General features: G+C 34.7%; 1 protein-coding gene across 1 annotated transcript in view; it reads left to right on the top strand.

Moving 5' to 3' along the window:
* LOC120417343 (uncharacterized) overlaps positions 1-22,428 on the top strand; it is a 226,774-nt gene that overhangs the window by 130,988 nt on the left and 73,358 nt on the right. The window contains exon 3 of the mRNA XM_052711044.1: positions 9,866-10,034. The gene's annotated coding sequence lies outside the window, so the exon portion shown is untranslated. The remainder of the gene's footprint in view (positions 1-9,865; positions 10,035-22,428) is intronic.

Raw genomic sequence — 22,428 nt, 5'->3', positions numbered from 1 at the left:
AATATTTTTATATGACATGACTTAAACAGCGTAAAAAAAAAATTTTATATCGCGCACTATATCATTGCTATCGATCGCACTATTGCGGCTTGTCAAACTGTCTTGGAAAATTTAAAATTTTCACAAAAAAGGTCAAAGCGAGCCGCGGTACCAATCGTTTTCAGCTGTCAATCGCAATTTAAAAATGCGAAACGTCCAGTTTGGTGGAAACTGCGACTGGAAATGTATACAAACAAAAGCTGGTTGCCTATTTTTTTAAAATGTTGTTGTCAAAAGTGCGGGCAAAATCCAAGCTACAGTGGAAGGATCAATATGTCTAAAAATCAAAAAAACGAAAATAAATAAAATGATATTAGTCAATGTAAAATTTCAGATAAGTTTTGAATTCATTGTTTTATATAAAACATATTTTACAAATTATCTTCAAGTTACTACCGCCAACCGAGGGAAAATCAGAATTACAGTCTAAATAGGTACATGAGATTTTAGAGCAATACATTAGGAAGTACAAATTGTTTTGTTCTGTTCCTGTTTTAACCGAAGTCATCTAAAACGTCATGCAATTATTTTTTGCTTTAATAGCTGTCTTTATTCGTTACATTTGTACTTATTTGCCCTAGATGCCGGTGTTTGATTATAAATAATTTGATATGAGATTGTTTTTCTTTCAAATTTAAAATCGAAAATATAGGTACGTAAATATATCCAGTCTTTAAAAAAAATAAAATAAAACAGAAATTTTTTAAAGCACTAGGCATTTTGCGGACCTGTTAATTAAAATTATAATATTTTTTCCTAAAAAGCCAATCTAATGCTGAGATTTGCTGGATACAAATTTAAATTAATTTTATTGATTCCTGAGTATTCAACTGTTCTACTATTTTCACAACCAAATCTGAATTTCCAGACCAAAATATGATATTTTTTTCAATTTCGGGAATTCCCGGGACAAATTATAGAAAATCCCGGGATTCGGGAATTCCCGGTTTTGGAAAAATCCCGGGATTTTTGTCCCGGGAATTCCCGGGATGGACGCACTAGCGCGGTGGTAGCGTGTCGGATCAATAACCAAGAAGTTGATGGTTCAATCCTCGTTCTGCTAAGTGTTTTTTTTGTGAAATACAACCAAAAAGCCGTCGGTAATGTCGATAATTGTCGGTAACGGGCAAAAATGTCATACTCCTATATCGCAAAAAATGCATGAGGACAGATTTCATGCAGATTCTGATATACTTTCATGCCGCCATGCATCACAATCATGCGACTGCCAGTTGGGTGTATACCGAACGAATAACAAATTTTGTTATTAGGATAGTTTTTGAAATGTATAAACTGTTATTATTTTTTCTTCTTGAAGTTGAACTTCAGGATAAAATAATAACACTTTTTGTTATTTTAACAGGATTTGTTATTGAAATATTATTAATTTTGTTATTACCGTCTGCCCGGGAATACAGAATTGATACGTTAATTTTATAATAATTAAAATAAAACACAATTAATAACCCGGGCAGACGGTAATAACAAAATTCAGGCCATTTCAATAACAAATACTGTTAAAATAACAAAAAGTGTTATGGAATATTCTTGCAAAATCCATTTTTGCATAAGAGTTTAATAACAGTTAATGTTATCATAACAAAATTTGTTATTGGTCTGATATTGGTTGAAAGCCAAAACAACTTGGAAATAACATTTCTTGTTATGGAAAAATAACTCCAACTGTTATTGGGATGATCGGATTAGTTGTTAAAATAACAAAAAATAATAACAAAGATTTGTTCGAAGAATAACTAAAATTGTTATTAGTCTGTTATTACAATAACAATCCAATAACAAAAAAATCATAACGACGAATAACAAATATTGTTATTACTAATATTAAATGTTATTGGCCTAGTATTTTCAAATATCAAAAAATGTTATTCTGAAGTTATTTCCGTCTGCTCGGGAAGTCATCCCGGACGATTTCTCAGAGAACTTCCCCTCAGCGAATAATGTCACCGATTCGACGGAACTGATGGTGACAGAATTATGGTGGTGCTGCCCTGTTTGCCCCTCGAACCAACGTTATAATTCTTCACCGTCCATTTCCATTTCGAGTGGACTCGGTTTTTTTGGTACCTTTTCGATGTAGAGAGACCACTCTTGTTGAAGGCAGGAATCGAACAACAGCCGAGCAGCCGCCGTTTTCGGTTGACATTCGCCCGGGGTGGGGGCGATCTGCGAAAGTCCGATTCCCCGTTCGTGAACGTCATCGGGGGGAGCTTTTTATGGGGCTGTTAGTAACAGCTGATTAAGTTTTGAGCGGCCCCTCGAGCTAGGCAGCAGCTGGCGGTGGGTTTTCTGGAGCAAATCCGAAGTGACTCGCTTCCAAATAAAAACGAGTTAAAATCAATCATTTTCGTTAAGAGTTGCTTTAATGCCCCGCTTGCATGACGCAAATTACCGGTAGCGCTGTGCCTTATTTAGAGCTTTCCTTTGGGGGGAAGAAAGTCACACTCTAGTTGGATGGCAGTTACAAAGAAGTTAATTCAGGTAAAGTCGTGTCTTTAATGACGCAGACTCCCGGATTAGCTGCTTCTTTCCTAATTGAATTGAAGCAAATCTCAATTAATAACGACAGCGGAAAACATCAGCTTTGTCTCAGTATCAAGGGTGGAGCTGCTTAAAAACTTTTGTTCTGAAACCTTTTAACGCGCTTCGTGAATCACGACTTGGTGCACAGGATAATTTCCTGGTTCTGGTTCTAGGACTGTGTAAGAGATTTGTAGATCACGCAGATGGGTTTGTTCATGAGAATTTCTGCATTTTTGGAAAAAATATGAATGATATCATTTAAAAATGATATTATTCATAACCTTTTGACAGGCTGATCTTAACGTTTTGGTTCTTTTTTTATTGTTTAATGTACGATTTAAACGAATTTTTTTTCTACGTTTTTATTTTCATGTTTGTGTCAGAGAAAGAGAAGAAGAGATAGTGCGCGTTTATTTCGCAATAAGTTGTTATATAAATTGTCAATTTTTGAAAACTCAAATCAAAATCAAATTATTCGCTCTACAGCATTGCCTTGGCGTTCTCGATTGCGAGATTCCAACTCAAAACTAGGTGTTCGAAGGCTTGATTGTTGAGGCAATTGCAAACCTCTTGTTACACCTAAGCTTCCATCAACCCCGGGATTCGAACTCACGACCTTTTGATTGTAAGTCCAACTGCCTGCAAGCGACTCAACCGAGACAGGACTCAGACGACTCCTACACCTGGACTCCCGAGTAGACGGAAATAACTTGGGAATAACATTTTTTGATATTGGAAAATACTAGGCTAATAACATTTTATGTTATTTATAACAAGATTTGTTATTCGCCGTTATGAATTTTTTGTTATTGGATTGTTATTGTAATAACATACCAATAACAATTTTAGTGATTCTTCGAACAAATCTTTGTTATTATTTTTTGTTATTTTAACAACTAATCCGATCATCCAAATAACAGTTGGAGGTATTCTTCCATAACAAAAAATGTTATTCCAAAGTTGTTTTGGCTTTCAATCAATATCAGACCAATAACAAATTGTGTTATGATAACATAAACTGTTATTAAACTCTTATGCAAAAATGGATTTTGCAAGAATATTCCATAACACTTTCTGTTATTTTAACAATATTTGTTATTGAAATGGCATGAATTTTGTTATTACCGTCTGCCCGGGCTGAGCTAACGACCTAACCTCTAGGTTAGACCGGGACCAACATTCACTTTACATTTGATCAGATAAACCTCGTCTCAAAATTTTCCACCGGGACCTTCTAGCATCGAACCCAGGCTGACTGGATGAGAGGCAATCACGCTAACTCCTACACCACGGATCCCGGCAATTCTTGAAAACTACAAAACTAATAAAGGCCTCTTCCAAAGGGTAGTAAAAATTTAAATATTTAATAATGCCGATGCAAGTTTTTGTCCCTCAACTCTGGCCGTAAAATTACTAGCCAGAATTTCAACTTTTCAATTAAAAAACCATTGGAAAATGCATTATACACCCGTACAGTTGATACGCATTCAGTAGTTTAAAATGTAAGAATTGACGAAATATTTATTTCTTGCAGAAAAAAAACTTTTTTGCGATTTTGTGCATCGAAAAATCAAAAAAAATCAAAAAATTTTGACTAACTCAAACATGTTTCAAAATAAATGGATTTCAGTAGATTGCACTTAAATTTCCATTGAAAATATGAACTTTTTGGAAAAAAATTGCTTTTGCCCCTGATTTTCGGGCTGACTTTGGAGGGGGTGGGGGGGACAAAAACATTAAATAAAATTTGTACCAACCTAATTCAAATTGTTCTTAAATTAAAAAAAGAAGAAAAATGGTTTTTTCATCAAAAATTTAACTTGCTTCAATCATTTACATGTTTAAAAATGATTAATTTCGTTTTTCCAGAAAATCAAGGGGCCAAAAACTTAATTATGTGTTCGGGGCTGGCCGATTGTTGCAGTGGACTGTATTCTAGGTGGAGGTGGCGGATTTGCAGCGGATCGCAGGAGGTAGGAAAACACACAGAAGTTGTAATTTTCCGATGTTTATTTTCTCCTTCTTCTTCCTCTCCTACTTCTCACTACACTAAAAACACTTTACTTCACTTCTGCCGCGTGTTGCCTAGTTGGCGGTTGGACGTGTTCTGACGCGAGCTTGGTTCGCGGGTGACGTTTGACGTTCAACTGTCAGTTGACACGGTGGGCGCAGGGGTGTGCGCACGGCGGGGTTTCCTCTTCGGTGATACCGAACATATGTATTGCTAAAAATTTAAATAATAATTTAAAAACTAATCTAATCCACCTATGTGGTTAATGCCTACCTCAATATTTACAAACAGTGGGTGAAATGATGGCCCATTGATTGATGGGACACACACATTTGGACACAAATTTCATCTATTTTTTTTTTAGATTCGGAATAAAAATTTACACGAATATCACTTAAGTGGTCATAACTCGAGACAGGGTTGTCAGATCATCAATGTTTTGGATTCGTTCTTTCGATTATCTAACCAACGGTGGGTCGGACGATAGATTCGGACATAGTTTAAATACATTTAAGTGAAATCCAGATATTTGTGAAAACAAATTTTTATTCATGACTTTTGAAGTACTTATCAAAACTTCAAATAATTTAATAGCAACGTGTGAGCCCCTAAACCGAATCGATTGCGACCAGTTTGTACAAAATCAGTTTTAGCCAGTGCTGAGAAAACTGAGTAAGAATTTTGGTCACACAAATACACAAACATTTGTTCAGTTTGCGATTCTGAGTCGATAGGTATACATGGAGGTGGTTCTACGACATTTCTGAAAGAAGTTCATTTTCCGAGCAGGATTATAGCCTTACCTCAGGGGAGGAAGGCAAAACTAAATCAATTATCAACTATTTGAGAGAAACTGAAATGTTTTCGATTTTTAAACAAGTGAAGCACTTTTAGACTTTTTTATAATTTTTTAATTTCAAAACACACAAAAAATAAATCAATGTTGTTATATCGATTTTTTTCAAAGGTGTGACTGACGTAACGATGCATAATGCAACATTTTGTTTTAAAAAATAGAAAAAAATGCCTTTAATATGAAAATTAGTATAATTTATTTTTTGCCATTTTAAGCTTCAAATTTTGATTCAAGCACAGTTTAACGTGAAGACTTCCATCACTGTCATGATTTTGCGTTCAAAGATATTAATTTTGCATCGCTTTCAATATGTTGACAAAATTCCTTCACCAGGTTGTTTTGAATAGTGTCCTACACATGCTGATTCCTTTTGGTTACGATTATCCCATTCCTTGTAAAGTTATGGAAATCGTCATTAATCAATGATTGCCAACTAGGACGTCAACGACTGTGCCACAAAATTATATAAATTTTGAAGTACAATTGATTTAGATCAAAAATTCCTTCAACAACCGGCACATGCTGATTCCTTTTGGTGCTGAAATTCGTTAAATTGAATTTAATACAGAATATTTTATAGTGATGATCAATGATCAATGATCAATGATCAACGGCTTCACCTTAAGGTATAAAACCCCAATTTTTTGTTGCTCTTATTGATTTATTGATTTTAACATTGAATTCTTAAATGCGTATATTAAATGTTAAACATTTTGACATGTTTTAGAAAACAAAAGTGACTAATTTTGCACCAGAGTTCAAAATAACTAGACCAAGTATATGATTCCCTGAAAAAAAAATTATTGAAAATATGGTCATCTGAAATTTTAGAGATTTTTTTAAAAAGGTGGTTTTAATTGAAAAAGATCCTATCAACATAGAATATCAGAGTTTATATGACCTATAAAAATGCTCTAGAAATGTAAACACAAATTGCATTTGAAAATTTACTCTATTTTTTGGTATTGTGCGTTTTTCTGTTATTGAAATTTTACAGGTTGAAAATCCAGAAAAATTTTAAAAAACATTTGACATAATTAAAAAAAAAATCATTTAAGTAATATTATGATTGACAGTTATTTTAAGTGACAAAGTAAATTTCGAGGGCTCACTTTAAACTTGCTAAACTAGTTGTCAGAGTATCCGAAAAAATACTTACAAATTTAAACAATTGAAAAATCATACGTTTTTCAAAATAATATTTTGGTAAAATTTTTAAAAGTCGCGATCAAACGAACAATGGACCTCTGATTAATGGTCAATAGGGTGGTCCAAATTTGGGCTTTCTCAGGGCTACCCCCTGAAAATAAAGATTGACCCATCACTAGGCTAAATTCCATTTCCTTTTTTTTTAGGCTAAATTCCAATTTGAGCTCATTCTGACCACGGCTTGCCTGCCTACCTGCCTGGCATTGCGCCTATTATGTTGCCCCTTAGAGCCGTCTACGCAAAAATGGTCTTTTTCGGAAGCTAATAACTTTTCAGCAAAAAAACCTGAAAATATGGAGTCTTCGGTAAAAAAAAATTCTGAATTTAATGAAGGTCCTACATCTGAGAATTGATACAGATTGGACGACTATTGCTCCCTACACAGGTAAAAAACTGAAACAGTCTCTTTTCTCCATACATTTTGACGATTTTTCCCATACAAACTTCAAGCGATTAGAGCGAGGGGTTCCCGAAGTCAAAATGAGCTCAAATTTGGAATTTAGCCTAGTGATGGGTCAATCTTTATTTTCAGGGGGTAGCCCTGAAAAAGCCCGGTTTTGAACCACCTTAATGGTCAGGAACCAACCCCTTTCATGAAAATGAAAGATCGGTCAGGGCAACTGTTGTGTGAGTCAAATTGAAGTAAAATTACATACAAAATAAATCAATATTTATTTGTCCAATCGTCTTAAATTCAAGTTTTTTAAACTTTTGTGATGATCTATTTATTCCTACTTTGAAATATATTACACAGTTCACTACAAAATAACAAAAACGGATATTATGTGAGCATTAGCACAAAGTGTTAATAACGAGTCAGGTTTTTGAAAATATTTAATATTTTCTTCGATTCTTCCAATTTCAATCCCAACGATTCGTTAGAAATTTCGAGCTAAAGTGACGTCTCATTCCAAAAACTTTCACCGAATCCACTTCTGCCATATGCCGGTTCCGAAATTGAATCAACAGTCCAGACGAAGTTTCGGCAAGCTTTGTAATATGTTTTTCAACAATACTCTTCTGGCCGCTCTTCCCTTCATCCAACTGGGTCGCACTCCGTGCCTTGACTTGCCAAATGGTCGCGCCAGCCCATTTTTATTGGAAAGGAAGCATCGAATAGCAGTAAACATTTCCTAGCATATCAATATCCGGCGCCAATACATAGTATAGACAATCCAGGCTGCCGGCAAACATTGGACCGGATATTTGTCCAAACCGTTTAGATCCCCTCACGTGGAGAGTACATTCCTTTAGGGAAGGACTTTGGAACTTCAAGAATGTGAACTCTATGGTGGACAAATCGAAAGAAACGAATCTATTTCCGGAAAAAAAACATGAAAATCTCGTGAAAAATTCAGCACGCTGAAAATGTGCCCTACATCCACATTGCGTCCTGAATAATGAAACTATTTGTTTATTCTTTCTTCGCTTCGCTCGGGCGTCCAAAGCTCGGCTGAGCGTTTGCTTGCACAGCTTTCGAGCTAGTTTTTCTGCCACTGTTTTCCATCCACTTCCGAACTGAGCTGAGCTGAAAAGTCTTGTCTTGTCCGTGTACGGCGGCGGAAAGGAACGAAGAAACTTTGGTTTTTTCCCCCTCCGGGAGCAGTCAGGTGTACTGTGATTTACATTCTGCTTATTAAAAGTTCCTTGCCAGGCTGCCAGATTCCCGGGAAGAAAACTTTCGACCAGAGATTGGCCGGCAGGCTTGCATGGTGCATTCAATTTTGACGGTGCACCGGGATTTTTGCTTTCTCCGGTAGCTGACCTGTTGTTGAGTTCCGAGTTGCGAAACTGGCAATCGTAAGCCATTTGTGGGCTCCGTTTGCACTTTTATTACTTCTGCAAAGCAATTTTGGCTGCGATCCAAGAAAAGGATATAAATTGGAGGGGAAAAAGTCCAAGAAACGCAAACAAAACGTGAAATATACGAAATGTTCAACATAGGATTGCTGCCAGCGGCGGCGTTCTGAATGCATGCCGTAGATTTTGTTTGGGACACTCTTGTACTGACGAACAGCACCGCAAGAAATGGTTTGAAATGTTTTGGCTTTATTTCATCATTTTAGTTTTGTTTTTTGTTTTTTGTTTTTTGTTTTTTGTTTTTTGTTTTTTGTTTTTTGTTTTTTGTTTTTTGTTTTTTGTTTTTTGTTTTTTGTTTTTTTGTTTTTTGTTTTTTGTTTTTTGTTTTTTGTTTTTTGTTTTTTGTTTTTTGTTTTTTGTTTTTTGTTTTTTGTTTTTTGTTTTTTGTTTTTTGTTTTTTGTTTTTTGTTTTTTGTTTTTTGTTTTTTGTTTTTTGTTTTTTGTTTTTTGTTTTTTGTTTTTTGTTTTTTGTTTTTTGTTTTTTGTTTTTTTGTTTTTTGTTTTTTGTTTTTTGTTTTTTGTTTTTTGTTTTTTGTTTTTTGTTTTTTGTTTTTTGTTTTTTGTTTTTTGTTTTTTGTTTTTTGTTTTTTGTTTTTTGTTTTTTGTTTTTTGTTTTTTGTTTTTTGTTTTTTGTTTTTTGTTTTTTTGTTTTTTGTTTTTTGTTTTTTGTTTTTTGTTTTTTGTTTTTTGTTTTTTGTTTTTTGTTTTTTGTTTTTTGTTTTTTGTTTTTTGTTTTTTGTTTTTTTGTTTTTTGTTTTTTGTTTTTTGTTTTTTGTTTTTTGTTTTTTTGTTTTTTGTTTTTTGTTTTTTATTTTTTGTTTTTTGTTTATAATCTTTAATCCTACAGTGTTCGTTGCACTTTCCGGCAGTGACGTTGCCAAATCGATTTTCTTTCTTGTCCGAATCACTGCTTATTTTTTTGTATGGTCTCCAATCTCCACGAAGCCGGCAGACGCCGTGGACACGCCGGCAGTGAACGGGAGGACAATATGTGTGCGGTGTCTTCGAAGATGTCTGGCTCTTGTTTTTTTTTTTTTTTTTTTTTTTTTTTATTTGGAAAATGGATCTTTTTGGGTGGAAATGCAATTTTGGAAGCCATTTTGTGTGATTGTCAACGAAGTAACGAAGAGGAATGTTTTCGAAGGATTCCTTTCGTTAAATGGCGAAAATTTAATGTACTTAGGCTGGATTGGTTGGATTTGTTGCGGTATTGAATCATTTTTTTGGAAGGGAAAAATTTCGAAAGATTTAACTAAATTACAGAGGCATCACCACCTGACGTTAACCCCATAAAATGGTAATTAAAGCCATACATAATTCTGATGTAAATTCATTTTCCGTCCTTGCAGGTTCTTTTCGAGATCAAAGCTCAAGGTGCAGACCACATTAACAGCCACCACCAGCAGAGCAGCGAATTCCTGGAGTGACGGCCACTTCTGGTTTAACAACCCTTGGCTAATAACCGTGCAGCGGCACACTTGGAAACTCTCCCCATCCAGCAACGGTTCCTGGCCACAGGTACGCCATACTTTCTGCAACTGACGCGAAAAAAAAGAATTACACTTATGAAATATTAACGGAAATTTATAATCATGCCACGCCGCGGGAGTTCGCTCTACCGGATAAATGGAATCCCATACGTTAAGGGTGGCCAGAAGTTGAGCTGGAAAATGTGCGCAAAGTGCACCCACCTTCAAGTAGAGAGTGTAAAGTGCAAAGTGCAGCCTCATGATGAGGGTTATTTTAAAATGTACATTCACGAAAAGGACCAAACGGGTAGTGAACTCGTAACAAACCGTCCCCATTGTCAAAGTTTCACACCGATGCTGCTGCGGGAAGCTTTTATGGTTGCGCTTTTGGAATGCACACTCAGTGCAACGTGCGTTTAATTCACCCAATATGGGTGCACTTTTCCGGACGTTTATGACTTTTGTGGACGCTTAATGCTTGCGCGAGAGTGGGTTGCACTTTTGCATGGCTGCAAATGAATGTAACGATTTTGCTGTATTAAGTTATATATTTGATGTTCATGGTTCGAGTTCTGTCAACCTTAAAAATAGTATTTTTTCAGCGTTAAACCGGGACCGGTGATGTAGTGGTAGCGTTGTTGCCTCTCACCCCATGAATTTTGGCCTTCTAAAGGTATCGCAATATTTATTTCACATTTCTTCCTCAAACTTTAATCAATTAAAGTGAAAATAAAAAACTTGGAGACATTCGAAAATAACGTAACGGTTTCTGAAATTGTAAGTAATTTTGTTTATATCGTGAGCCAGCCCTAATCTCTTGCCCATCATTCTTAAGAGTTCACGTGGATTCACGTATATAGTTCCCAAACAATGTTTTCGATACCTGTCTTGTCAACTTAAAAATACCTCATTTGCCAAAACGGGATTGCACTGTATTTGATATATAGTTCAATTATTCAAAAACCTAAAAGATAGAAATAAACTTTTATTTTGCTTTCTGATTTAGAGCAAATTCTCAGCACTACACAGTCAAGTTATTTTTTTCCTTTTGTGTCTGCAGGTCATTTTGAGCAACGTTTGATCCAAGAAAATCTTTATTTGGGTCATTCTCCAGAAAAATTTTGTTCTTTAATGATAAAATGAGCCTTCTGGGTTATAGCAGCTAAGAAAAGTACGTTCAATTTCCCAAAAAAATCAATGTCGCAAAAAAATTACAGTTGGGTCATTCCATCTGAAGCGGAACAGCATTTGAAAATTACCCTCTCCGATCCTGCTCAAATTTTTCAGAGCTGTTGATACTGTCAAAACATGTAAGAATCCCGAATTTCATCCAAATCGGACCACCCCCTCCATTTTTGTACCTCCCCAAAAAATCGACTTTTTGGCGATTTTTGACCAAACCTCCTAGTTTCAAATAGCGATTGCTCAGGAACCACAAATCTTAGAAGGTCGGTCTTAGACTCAATTTTGAAGGAAATTGAACGTAGAATCCATTTCCGTGATCAAAATGTTGATTAATTTATTTTTTCTACCTGTATTGCGCAATTGAAAACTTTAAACGGCTGTATCTCAAAACACCCCAACTTATTTTTTTTATTTGACCTCGCCATCGTGTTCCCCGGCCAATTTTACATATAAATCACTTATCGACAGAAATGAATATGTTTCGTTCCAGAGATATCGAATTTTAAAGTTTTGTGTTTTCGAGATTACCTACATCAGCTTCATTCGCCGCATCTGCTAGAAGCCAACAGGCGGTTTGATCAATAACTGCTACCTGGTCATTTATTGAAATGATATTTCATCATAAATAATCGCAGGCCAAGGGTGCATGATACTGATGATACTCGTCGGTTGATACACCTAGGCGAGGAACATCCCGGAAGGAGCCCAACTACATCCGTAGTGCTGTTTGGACAAAACAGCATGGCTCTGGTTCCTTGCAAGTGTCCTATTTTCTTACCTCCACGTTGGCTTGGTTTAGTCATCATGATGACAAGGTGTAACCTAGCTGGTGGCCTGTGGAAACGACTCGTAAACCTTTGACCAGCGAGGGTCAGAGTAGAGACGGCTAGAAGAAAGGGGCGCGTCAATGTGGGAAAGGGAAGTAATTTGTGATTGTAGACGGTATTGTTTTGATTCGCAGTATGTTGAGTCAACTGCTGTGGATGTACCTGAGCATCGCAGAACGGGGTTTCTCTTCTTTCCATTTCAGCTAACAGCTATCTTCTGTTTATTTTGTTTCACTGATTTTCTAAAACGGCTTCTGTTTACCATCCTCCATTTGATTTCGATTTTACTTATTTGATTCTCTTATTTCTCAACGCTTTTCCACTCTATTTTACCAATTGATGCTGCTGTAAAAAACTGTCTGCTTTCCCTTAATTTGGTAGCGATGTCAATTTTGTTTATCATGTGCCTTTTCTTTATTTATCTATTTGAATAATTTCTAATTTCCACTATCTTTCTTTTACTATTAATTTTTTACATAGTATATTTCCTTCACTGTCCATTGTTTTGAAACTTCACCTTTTTCTTAAGCAAGTGAGGTTCGAGCCCTTACTCAATTTATGGAATGATTAAAGGATTAACACAAATATTACTATTGTACTTTTGAAAAACTTTTCTGAAATGCTTAGGATCAAAATATTGTAACAAAACACCGCGACAAAAGAAATAGCAACAGATAAACACGACTCAACAATAGGGAAGATTTCAGGAGAAAGCAATACACAGTAAATAACAATTAGTTTTTGAATTCAACCTAAAATAAAACAGTTTTTGCTTTAAAATGAAAGTTGATAGGTACAGGTTAGGTTAGGCGCTTATACTTACATCAAACCCTACGTAATGTACCACCCCCGGCCGAGTTAAAATGCGTAACCGGAAAAGAAGGTGTGCATGCCTGGCACGAACACTCAAAGCGTGTTCTAGCGTGCTGCTCGTACTGACTCAGAGCAAGGGTGAGATGTAGGTGTAAGGGCAGTGCGTGTTCGCCGGAACCTGGTGCATAAGATCGGTCAAGGCCCGTTCTTACACTGAAAATTGCGAATTGCGAATTGTGATATTTCATCATAAATAATCTTTATCAAGGCAAAAATTAACTGTATAACACTGTAGGAAACTGCAGTTTAATCGCGAATGTTTATCTGCTCAATAAAATGAATGAAGTGAATTTCTGTGCTAACCCACAGGACAGAGCAATAACGACACAAAGTAAAGGGCAGAATTGGATTCCGACGGAGCGAGCAGGAAAATGCAACTAATCTTGTTAGTAACACTGAACAATAAGTGCACGATACATTATTGAGTAAAAAATATGAATTAAAAGTGAAGGACGATCACAAGGAGTAGGAAAAGGATTTCTGGAAAGTATAAAACTGAAAAATGTAAGAAAATCACAAAGTTTGATCTGCTGCAAAGCGGCTAATAACCCAAATTTAGTTGCGATGATTTCGACACCGTCCGAACAACACTGTTTTTTTTTCTTCTATCATTCTTGGATTCTTGGAACACAATACGGCTGCTGTCCTCACGTTATAAGGATTTTTTAAATTAAATGTACCTTGACCAAAATCATCTTTTAATCAAATGGAGCTGGCTCACAATATAAAAATTGATTTAAATAATATGATCAATCTTTTAAACCATAAATCAGATTTGCCAAATTATGGCAATGTGTCAATAATAAACTATGATAATAACAAAGCAGGTTTTGGGGTTTTTGCTCAATGGCATTATTTTGCTACCGCCCATGATAAAGGCCCTGGTCATGGCCTCGGAGGTACTCTAAAACGGTTAGCAACACGTAAAAAAACGGTGCTTTCAAAATAACCCAATAAATATTCCTTTCACAAAAATAGATTGATCAAGGCAGGGGAACAGCATCTAATCCCAGCGTTCCTCTAATGTTGCCATATCAGCGCTTTGGCATTCAATTACAGCTGATTAAACAGCAACGAAAGAAGTTGTTGTCTTCTGATTCCAAAATTGTCAAACTTACGGACCCAATCTTGCAACTACGGGATTGTAAAATTAGTGAAACTTTGTTGTAAATTACTTTGTGGACAGTATTTTAGGGGATGAATCAAAAAATATTTCGATAGTACCCGTAGTTTTGAAGATACTAAAATGTTTTCAACTGAAATCGAGTGATAAATAGCTCAATGAGAAGTGAACAAGCAAGTTTCTATCAAAAGGTTTGCAAAATGTGTTGTTTAAATAGTGAAAATGAGCAAATTGGACGAAACTAGGAGCGAGGACTTAACCTGCCAAACATACGAGAATTTCCCCTATTAGCCATTTGAATAAATATTTGCGTAAAATTATAAAAATATAAATTAAATTAATCATCTACCAGAACACCAGGTAGCAGTTATTGATCAGTCCGCCTGTGTGCTTCTCTCGAAAACACAAAACTTTAAAATTCGATATCTCTGGAACGAAACATATTCATTTCTGTCGATAAGTGATTCTTATGTAAAATTGGCCGGGGAACACGATGGTGAGGTCAAATAAAAAAAATAAGTTGGGGTGTTTTGAGATACAGCCGTTTAAAGTTTTCAATTGCGCAATACAGGTAGAAAAAATAAATTAATCAACATTTTGATCACGGAAATGGATTCTACGTCCAATTTCCTTCAAAATTGAGTCTAAGACCGACCTTCTAAGATTTGTGGTTCCTGAGCTATCGCCGTTTGAAACTAGGAGGTTTGGTCAAAAATCGCCAAAAAGTCGATTTTTTGGGGAGGTACAAAAATGGAGGGGGTGGTCCGATTTGGATGAAATTCGGGATTCTTGCATGTTTTGACAGTATCAACAGCTCTGAAAAATTTGAGCAGGATCGGAGAGGGTAATTTTCAAATTAGCACTTTTTCGTGCACAGTTGAGATGGAATGACCCAGTTGAGATAAGAAAAATTATTTCAAACGGAGATTTCAAATCTACTTTTGTATAAATAATAGTTTTTTTTCCAGAATTTTGAGCACACCTTCAAATCGGGCGCCCAATCTTTTTACATAAAAGTCCCCAAAATTTCCAAACCATCACCATTTGAGGCTGCAACTTATTGAAAAGCACGTCTTTTTTGAATGTTCAAAAATGGAAGGGGTCGTACCGCCCCTCCGTCACGAGATATCTAAAAATGTAACTCGGATTCGCGATCAGGGACAAAAATAACCCTTTAAAACATTTCTTATTATGAATACAGTTCTGTTCGAGAACAGAACACTGATGAAGTCAGCAAGAAGTAGACGAAATACGTAGCTGTCAAGATATTAAAATATATATGCGGAATTAAAAGAATCTCTTTGTATTCATAGTAATGCATTCTTCCAAAACGCTCAACCAAACCACAACATATCTTATATTTTTAATAGTTTTTTTCAAGTCGCATTGTGTTATTTCATTTCATTTCATTTCTCTTACCCAAATATGTAGCGTCATAGCTCAAAACGTAATAAACAATATTGGTTTTCTAGTCAGACATATTCAATTGAATTTTGACGGCTTGCTTTTGCCTATATTCATGTACCCTTTCAATTTGACCAAATTTAATCCAGTTTTTTTCTGAAATAAGAACTTACGCAGGCATATTTTACCCCGGTAGCGAATGTCTTGGAGCTTTTAAGTAAAATAATTTTTCAAGAAAAAAGTTACGAGGTACATAAAAAAAAAGTTACGAGGTACATAAAAAATCCCGCCCGTGTGGATCAATCGGACCGCGCACTGGACTCACAATCCAGAGGTCGCCGGTTCGAATCCCGCGGTGGGCGCTCTAAATTTTTTTGTGTAAATATGGGTATTTGGCGCCGTCGCTCCGTGCCATACTTTTATACACTTAGGAGCCCAGGGCGGCGAATCCTTGCAGATAAAAAGGAAGACACTAGTGGTTGGTACTAGCAATGGTGGCCGACAGCTATAAAGTCAACTTCGTTTTTTTACATAAAAAGATAAAAAATACTAATCACTTGTTTTTGAAAATCGGAAAAAAATCACTGACTGTAAAACTCTTTCATCAAATAACCAACAATTTTAACAATCTATTAGCTGGAACTCAACATGTGCATTTTGTTTCTACAAGTAGCTACACAACAAATAAATACAAATATTAGAAAATGACAAGAAATACCAAAGATAGTTGCAACTACTTTTGAAATAATCATTGAATATGTTAAATGTATCGATTATCTTAAAGTTTACTATTTGTCTACTTAAATCTGAAAGTGTTGATCCTTAGGCAAACTATTTTGATATCATTGCACATAATCGTTGAATCTCAAGATTTCAGTACCGGAATAGACCTAATAAAAATGTATTAAAAAAATTATAGGATTTTAATTTATTTGTCAAATATTCTGCAACCGGTAAGAATTTTCTCATAATGTATATGTCCCACGCCAATGGAAGGTGATTATTAGGGTAGTGATTTTTCACGGCAAAAAAATCGAAATTACGCGGCATGCCAATAACAAAACATTGAAATTTCAAAATAAACGTAAGAATGTATTTTTTATCCCAAATTATAAACAGAAAAGTGCCTTAAAAGTAAGCAGTAGTTGTAGATACAAAATAAAACCCCCTGACACAAATTATTTAATTGAAAAAAGGAGTATTTGATTAATCTTGCGAAATTTTGAAGAATTTCCGTCAGTTGAATTTTAGATTTTTTTATTAGGTCTTACAAACAAATGTAAACATTGAGTGTATCCCGCTTACTCCAATGAACATTGACATAAGGTGTGAAAGGGATACACTCAACGTTAACATTTGTTTATAGGACCTAATAAAAAAAGTCAAGAATTTATGATTCAGCATTTTTATTTTTATTGAGAGTAAAATTAATTTGCTCAAATACCTCCAAAACGAAGCACGTCCTGGACCTCTAATACATCATAACTAGAATCATCAAAATAAGTGCAAGAAAGGGGTTTTTTTTTGCTTTTCTTAATTTCAACAATAGAAAATTTCAATATTTCAATAAAGTTCAAGCAAAACTTTATTAAATGCAGTTTTAACATTTATTGATAATTCAAGAAAAAAATTATACATTGCAAAATGGTTAACATGTATATGTATTATTTTACTAATCAATTTGATTAACCTACAACCTACAACTCTTTATCTAAAACCGCGGGTTCGGAGTTCGGGCTTCGATTTATAAAATTGCCAAAAATCAATTTTTCAACCAATTTTTGAGCTTTAAAAAGCATTGGAAAGAAGAACTCTTAATTTTTTTTGAAAATTTATGTGTTGGAAGTTTTACATATTTTATGTGACTTTGCCAATGTTTTTAAAAATGTCATTTTTTAGGGGTCAACTTTGGCTAACATTTCCTATATTTTAAGTAAAAAGAAGTATGCAATAATTTTTCTAGTGTCCCAGACTATGCCTCTACGCATTTTTTACTATTTAAATGATAATAGTGCTATTTTATAGCATTTTTAGCAAACTGAAAAAGTGTCTGTAAAAACATTAAAAAATTAGAAAGGCAAAATGTAATGACAGTAGGTGGTAGAATAGGCAAAATACTACCAAAAACAAACATAAACTAAACAAGATAAATGCAAATTCAAAAACTAAAAATAAAACAAGAACACAAAAAACAAGAGAAGTAAAGTTTTACATAGAATAAAAGTTGCTGAAAATGACCTCCTGAACACGGAAAAAATAAAACAAAATCGAAAAAAAATTGGGCAGTAGAGGGTTAAAACACATAATTTATATTCAAAATATTATAATGCAATTAGTTCGTTGATGTTTAATATCGTTGATTAATTAAAATAAATTTTACAAAAAACAATAAAAAAGCTTTTTTTTGCCTTTTTTTCAGAGAAGTGTTGATTAATGTTCTTTTAAAATCTGTTTGAAATTTTGTGGAATAAAGAAACTATTTGCATTTTTTTTTTTTTGATATTATATGAACAATATTTTCAAAAAATAGTTGTATATCTGACGTGAAAAACTTTTTTTAAACTGCTTTTAAAATGCTTGTATTAAAAAAATAAAGCTTAAATGCACTGAGCAGCGATTTATCAATTGAATACGTGAAATTTCACGGTATTTCCCAAATTTCACGGCCAGTGTCGAATTTCACGGATTACGCGGCTTCCGTGAAATCGCGAAAAATCACTAACCTTTGTGATTATCATTTCAAATAAATGTACCTAAACAAATCTTCTTGGAAAGGTTGCTTAAGGGTCCTTTTGAAATAAATTACCTAGAAAATATGTTACTTGTGATTATCTGTTTTTTTTTTCTTCAATTTTAGGTTTTTATCATATATTTTGATGCAGGCGCACGATCATTCATAAAGCTTCGTTTCAGGTGAAGGTTCAAGAAGTATCGCGCGCCTTCTTTTATGTATATAGAAAATTTTAAAATTGAAATAAATAAAAAATCACTCTGTAAAATATTTTTCAGGCCACGGATATTTGCAAAGACACCTTAAGTGTCCTTTCAACGAAGAAAATTTTTAGGTACATTGATTTGAAAAATAATCTTCTGCAGCCATGGCGTGATGTCGATTTACGCCTTAAAAAAATCAAATGAGCTTTTTAAAAAATAGTTTCGCTGAAATTGGTATTTAAAAAGCAAGGTGACATTGATAGTCACTGTGCGTCTTATAAATGTCAGCCTAAAAGTGAGCAAATTGAATGTATATGTTAAATCGATCATTAAGGCTAGTTTTCTTTCACAGCAAAAAAAAGTTGAATTTTGGAAGGTTGAAAATTTGGTTGGTTGAATATTACCTCCTTTTTGAGTTATATTACCTGAAAAATGTGTAAAAATGTAAACCTGATGAATATTCACCAGAAACTGATGAAAATTCATCATTTTCTTATGTGATATTACACATTTTTTTTGCAACAAAATCTGATGTGCAACACAAATGATGAATATTACCATAGTTTTTTTCTGTGTTTAATGATTTAATCCAAAAAATATCAATAAATGATTTAAATTTATTCAAACTTTCAGTAAATAAAATAAAAAATTTACGTTGAATAAATAAATCAAAATTCACTTACAAAATTGTTCTTCTGAAAATGCCTTCAAAACCGGAGATATTTTTAGATTTCTGTTTCAATAACGTATGAAACTTGTAACCTAGAAACCTTTTTTCCATTTTGTTACTCGAACTTATTTTCCTGGAGAAAAACATCACACTTGGAGAGTATTTAAATAATCCTATTCATCAATGTTTTCAAAATAATAGTTAACTGACTTTTGAAATATTTAAAATATGTGGAGTTGGAGTCTTTTCACAACATAAAACTTTGTGTCGTTACAAGTAAAACCATTTTTTGGAAGCTAAGTTTCAATGTCTTATCTTAGTAAAGATGGAATGGAATGTTGTTTTTTCAATGCTTATTTAATAAAGAAATAAATTTCTGAACACAATTTGAGCTAGTTTGGTTATAGCATACTTAAAATTAAAAACATAAAAAGAGTATTCAATTTAATACATTCATTCATAGTTAATCATTGGATTTATTTTGTTTTTGTAGCTTAATGTGTAAAAATGCACAAATCCCAAACTGAATGTTTCAATTTCACGTGTGCTCGACAAAGTACCGGCTTTTATTTTTAATCGCACAATTTACAAACAACAATTGACGCTGTTCACGCCAGATTATCCCTTTTGCCCAATCATTGATACCGCGAGATAACCATTGAGCGTGTAATCGTCATTCATTTCCAACATCAGCCAACAACGGAAAAAATAGATCCGCATTCCCTGGAGGAAGGGAAGGGGGGGGGGGGAGGACAAATAATAAAGTTAAATAGGCTTGGTTGCGTGTGCATAATTTAATGCAACAACGCCTGTTAAACATGCTTCGTGCGATAAAAAAATCACCAACCGGGTGGGTGGCTGGGTGGGTGGTTGAGCGGATTATTATCGCCGGACAATAATGGGAAGTGCTAAAATTATTGAGTGTGGACGTCACAATAGAGCCGTGTGTTGGCAGATGCGTGTAACGTTTTCACGCGTGGCTAATACATGGTGGGAACTTTTAAAATCCCCCTCGATTGGCACGTGCAGCGAACCGTGACTGGATGTGCCAGTGCAGTGTGAAACCTTTGCTCTACAAATCCAATTCAGTGGAAATGCTTGTACCTGATTAGCAGTTAATCATCAATCAATTCCAGCTTCGGGAAACTGTTCCGCTTCAGGGTGAATTGTCTCATAGTTGGTAGCGTTTGTACTCTCTTTGTCAATTTGTATTATATTTTTAGATAAATAATGAATTTCTTTTTTCTTTTTGTTTTTTTACCGGATAATATGGAAACAAGTTTTTTTTTCAAAAAATGTTTCGAAAAAGTTAGAAAAATATATTTTTCCAGCGACCCCATAACGCCAACGAATTGATTCCCATCCGTGTACTCTGACAACTTATTCATTAAAATTAATCGCAATATTAAAAGTAATTGTAGCAAATTATAAATCAGATGCTCAGATAAGATCGATCAAACTGCAACTGCTTCTGCATGGCTTGCACGTACGTGAAGCTGCTCCACAATTTATTTGTTTGCATTATTCTAAAGAGCTGACAACTGTGTGACTCCAGAGCACACATGGCCGGCCACGCGATTTGTCTAAAAACTGTAACTGAACAAGTTGAGCTGAGACTGTTTTACGTTTTATACCTCGTGTAAGAAAGGTTCCAGTGTCTTAGCAGTTGAACTAATTTTGTTCGTGCGAAACCTTCCCCAACCAGCAGACACGTGGCGCGTGTTGTGTCCGGTGTTGTCTTATTGTTAGCCACAACAACAGACCGGCGTCAACGGGACGAAGCCTTAGAAAATACTACCGGTTGATTCCTGCTGGCCCACATGTGACCACGAGCTAGTCCATTCTATTTTCAATTGGGGGCTGCAAAATAAAGAGTAAGTTGTTCCCCATGTGCAGTCCCATATGACGGATACTAACCACCCCCTCAAAAGGCACACAGCATTCACGAGTCGACAATGTGCTTACTAATGTTTTGCTGTTTGCAATTACCGGCTGACTGACTGCCTGCGGAGTGTGCGGTATCGTGCTGTCACACGTGTGCCCACTTTCCGCCAGAGGGTGCCCCGACCCGTTCGTCTATAGCAGTGGCGTTCTGTTGGGCGCAATCATCGAAGGCTGGAAATAGAGTTGTTTGTTGGAGGAATCAATTTGGCGATGGACACAAATAGCTTAATTCATGTTATTATACATTAAGAGGGTTAACAACACAACCCCGGCTCTAGACAAGCTTCGATTAAAGAAAACAATTTTTGATCTTTAAAAAGCATTTTAAAGAAGAACTCTTGAAGTTTTAGAAATGGACAAAAAATGTTCAAAATTACCTCCTTAAAACGGAAAAATAAAAATAATATCGAAAAAAATGTGGGCACAAGAGGGTCAACTGTTGAATTCCAGTGAAATTTCGATAGTTCAAATGTTCCAAGCATTTCAGTTGAGGAATTCTCCACCAAAACCGGGGAATTTGAAATTTATCGAAAATTATTCTGATTCTGCTTCTGATTATATTTCGCAACTAAATTATAAAGAACAGCAACTTTAATGGTAAAAATGAGTTTGAGGATCAATTGATGGTTTGACTGCTTGTTAAAATCATGCAACATTTTAAAAATATAATTTTTTTAAATTTTATATCCAGTTTTTCAAACCTTACCAAGTAAAAAAAAATATCATTCTTATTTTTTGTTGATAAGCAAAATTTTTAAATCAAAGTTTTGGACAGTGAGAAAAATACATGCTCCACAACCATAAAACTGATTTTAATTTAAATGTTTTAAATTTGTCTATGTGACCAATTCGAGGGAATGTGTTTGAGAATTACATTGACATATAAAGTCGAAATAAAAAAAATATGTATTTCATGGCCAATAACTTATTCTATAACAATTCTTATGCTTATGAATAAATAATAAAACCATTGAATTTATCTTAAAAATCTAACTTCTTTTGCTCTTTTACTTGAAACACTAAGTTTTAAAATATTTAAAAAGGAGTTTTTGGAGTCTTTGGACACCATTCATATGATAATTGTTTAGGCTCTTGCAGCGATGGAATAATCATCATCAAAAGAAAATCATTGGACGTTCATCAAGAGAAAAATCCAAAGGGAGCATCGCACTCCTCTCTCGCGCACGAAAGATCGGTAAATCGATCGGTCTAATAAAATCATCATCTTGATTATTCGGCAGAACATCTTTTTCACTACTACACTTGCAAGTGTAACGTCACACGTCGAATCCCTGGGCTCCTGCCAATATTTGTTGTCTCCCTTTTCCCTCCTTTCAAAACGGTCCGTAAAATCAGTAGGCATAAAAAATCAAAAAACTTTTCAATTTCAATGTTATCCTAAGGTAATCAGCCGAGAACAATCAAAAGTACATTCTTCTATGTTTATAATCATTTTTAACATGTTTGAATAATTTCAAAATTA

This window comes from Culex pipiens, chromosome 3 (assembly GCF_016801865.2).
Source record: "Culex pipiens pallens isolate TS chromosome 3, TS_CPP_V2, whole genome shotgun sequence".
NCBI lineage: Eukaryota > Metazoa > Arthropoda > Insecta > Diptera > Culicidae > Culex > Culex pipiens.
The sequence above is the reverse complement of the archived record's forward strand: the minus strand, read 5'-3'. Positions and strand labels throughout refer to the sequence as shown.